Source organism: Bos grunniens, chromosome 18 (genome assembly GCF_055505025.1).
Source record: "Bos grunniens cultivar Pamir isolate PY7600 chromosome 18, Bosgru_T2T1.0, whole genome shotgun sequence".
In the NCBI taxonomy this organism is placed as follows: domain Eukaryota; kingdom Metazoa; phylum Chordata; class Mammalia; order Artiodactyla; family Bovidae; genus Bos; species Bos grunniens.
In genome coordinates this window covers 316,474-320,134 of record NC_141182.1, presented here as the reverse complement: position 1 = coordinate 320,134, position 3,661 = coordinate 316,474, and the positions used below count along the sequence as shown (strand labels likewise).

General features: G+C 37.6%; 1 pseudogene across 1 annotated transcript; it reads left to right on the top strand.

The window, feature by feature from the left end:
* Positions 1-363: 363 nt before the first annotated feature.
* LOC147352870 (ankyrin repeat domain-containing protein 26 pseudogene) lies at positions 364-3,337 on the top strand (annotated as a pseudogene). The gene is made up of 2 exons (XR_015146700.1): positions 364-375; positions 2,234-3,337. The product of XR_015146700.1 is annotated as an ankyrin repeat domain-containing protein 26 pseudogene (transcript).
* Positions 3,338-3,661: the final 324 nt, after the last annotated feature.

Genomic DNA, 3,661 nt, shown 5'->3' with positions numbered 1-3,661 from the left:
CACTTCCCCTAATGATAAGGAGGAAACTACAGGCAGTTCAGAGACCACATTTTGGATGTGATTTTTCTACTTGTGAGAAAATGAGCACTCTGCTCTGTGAGTGTCCTATTTCAGTACAAGGAACTTTTGAGAACAGTGATAGATATGGCATAATATATATTTAGTGATAGTTATTAAGTGTTTTTCATTGTATTTTCCCCATCTTACTATTTTAAACATGGAGAGATAATGAAAGTTATTGCAGCAGCAAATAATCTCATAGTTTTTTAAGAGCTTTCTAAATTTTAGCTTATTTACCATTAGTGTATGTACCATGAATGAAATAGGAAGCTTATTTTGTATTGATATGTTTGTACTAGAGACATGTGGTTTGATGTAAGAAGACTGCTGATGCTGCTGCTGCTAAGTCGCTTCAGTATGTCCGACTCTGTGTGACCCCATAGACGGCAGCCCACCAGCCCCGTCCCTGGTATTCTCCAGGCAAGAACACTGGAGTGGGTTGCCATTTCCTTCTCCAGTGCATGAAAGTGAAAAGGGAAAGTGAAGTCGCTCAGTCGTGTCTGACTCTTAGCAAGTAGTAGAGTCCAAAGACATGGTGAAAAGGCTGTAGCTTACTCATATTTTTAACTTTTGCCTCTCCAGAATAATTACAGCTAATGAGTTAATTAATGTTTGTAGAAGTGTCTAGTACAGTTGTCAATAGGTGTAACTTTTGTAATTGCCTATTAAAACGTTAGAAGATAGCATATTCTCAAGGAAAAACTTTTGTATAAAATTTAGTCTATTTATACAGAGTTAAGGCTCTTACTGTGAAGTAGATGTGTAGGAGGTATCAAATGCAGTGTTTATAAACCTAGCAAGTGGTGTTGTTTATTGAATTATAGTTGATTAACAATATTCTGTTAGTTTCAGGTATACAGCACAGTGATTCAGATATATACGTATATATTATATAAATGGGGCTTCCCTGCTGGTTCAGAGTATAAAGAATCTGCCTGCAATGCAGGAGACCTTGGTTCAGTCCTTGGGTTGGGAAAATCCCATGGAGAATGTGGAGAAGGCAATGGCACCCCACTCCAGTACTCTTGCCTGGAAAATCACATGGGCAGAGGAGCCTGGTAGGCTGCAGTCCATGGGGTCCCTAAGAGTCAGACACGACCAAGCGACTTCACTTTCACTTTTCACTTTCATGTATTGGAGAAGGAAATGGCAACCCACTCCAGTGTTCTTGCCTGGAGAATCCCAGGGATGGGGGAGCCTGGTGGGCTGAAGTCTATGGGGTTGCCCAGAGTCAGACACGACTGAAGCAACTTAGCAGCAGTAGCAGCAGCAGCCTGGAGAAGGAAATGGCTACCCATTCCAGTATTCTTGCCTGGGAAATTCCATGGACAGAGGAGTCTGGCAGGCTATAGTCTATGGGGTCCCAAAGAGTTGGACATGACTGAGTGACTAATACACATACACACTCACTCACACACATGCTCACATGTACACACATATTCCATTTCAGATTCTTGCAGAATATTAAGTAGTTCCTTATGTTGTACAGTATATCTCTGTTGGTTATTTTATATCTACTAGTGTGTATATGTTAATCCCAGCATCCTAGTTTATCCCTTCCCCTACGCTGCTTTCCCCTGTGGTCACCATAAGTTTGTTTTCTGTGTCTATGAGTCTCTTTCTATTGTATGAATAAGTTCATTTTAGATTCTACATATAAGCAGTATGATATAATACTTGTCTTTGTCTGACTTACATCACTTAGGGTGATAATATCTAGGTCTATCCCTGTTGCTACAAATAGCATTATTTCATTCTTTTTTATGCCTTACTAGTTTTCCATTATATAAATATTCCACATCAGATGCAATTTTTAAGTGTAGTCAGATCTATGAATCTTTTATTTTAAGCCTTCTGGGTTTATTGTAGTTCAGAGGGAAGCCTTTCCAGTTCTGAGCTTCTTGAAAAGTTTCTTGGGATATTTTTTATTTTTTTATTTTACTTTCGTGGACTCACTGTCTTCCATTAAATTATTGAAGCTTTGGGAATTTCTGCTTATATAAAGTCTGAGAATTGAATTGAACCTTATTTTTTCCTGTTGGAGACACACTTGGTGCAGTCTTTTCATTGTATAAACATACAAGTTAGTCTTTCATTTCCATAGAAATCATGGAATATCACTTTACTGAGTACTAGCTAAAAATCTCCTTTGTTTCACTTAGGTTTATGATAGTGTGAACAAACAAAAGACCTGTTGCACAAAAAGCACATGCTGCAGGAGGAAATTGCCATGCTAAGACTGGAGATAGATGCACTGAAAAATCAGCACCGGGAAAAGGAAGAGAACTATTTTGAGGACATTGAAATTCTCAAAGTAAAGAATGATGATCTTCAAAAGGCAATAAAACTGAATGAGGAAACGTTAACAAAGACTATATCCCACTATACAGGCCAGCTTAATGCTCTGACAGCTGAGAATATGCTGCTAAACTCTAAGCTGGTGAACAAAAAAGAAAGTAAACAAAGACTGGAAATGGAAGTGAAATCCTACCGTTCTAGACTGGGTGTTGCCTTACATGATCAAGGTCAGACATCAAAAAGAGATCTGGAACTTGCCTTCCAGAGAGCAAGAGATGAGTGGTTATGCTTGTGGGACAAAATGAAGTATGATGTGGCTAATCTAAAAGATAACAAGGAGACACTTTCCCAGCAACTATCTACAGTGAAAAATATCTTCAAAAAGCTGAAAATCAAGCTGCATCATGCGAGAGATGATCTTAGAGAAAAGACTTTGATGTTAGAACGTGTCCAGAGGGATCTAAGCCAATCAGAGTTTCAAAAGCAGGAAATTGAACACATGTATCAGAATGAACAAGGCAAAGTGAATACATACCTTGGAAATCAGGAATCCTTAGAGGAGAGATTACCTCAACTCCAGAGTGAAAACATGTTGCTCCACAGCAACTGGGAGCCGACAGTAAAGAGAAGATGGTCGTTAGCATCCAAGACCAGTTTCAGCGGATCGTGAGAAAACTTCAGGCCAAATATGAGAAACAAGGTCTGATGCTGGAGAAAAGAAACAAGGAGTTAATCAAGAAATGGAATCATTTAAAAGAGAGAATGTATTCATACGAAAATGAGAAAGCAGAAGGAGAAGTGACTATCCAGAAGGAGAAATAATTCTCAGACTTTCTGAAAGAAAGTTCAAAGTGATTCTGGCTAAATATTGAATCTAGTTCAATACAAAAAATACACAGGCTGTAAATCTATGGTCTCTAAACCAGCCTAAAAGCATACTTTGTATCCAGCAAATAAAAATTAGACTGAAGAAATCTTTTACTTTGTGTAGGGACATCGTGTCATTTATGAAATGTTAAGAGATTTAGTTCTAAATTGTTAACATAGACAGGTACTAGTAATTTACTCTTTATTAAGGTAATAATTTTAATCTTTATGTTACCACATTTCAGTATTATGACGAAGCAGATAAATGCAATGCTCAAACCTGAAATGAATATTTCAAAATGAAGCTTCAGTTACCTGGATTATCTTCTTAGTCAATTCCAGGTTTCCCAGAGGCTGTATTTTATATATCGTACTTTGTCTTCAGTAGCTTGTCATAGCTTTTTGTTATATTTGTTGATACGATTTTATTTTTATT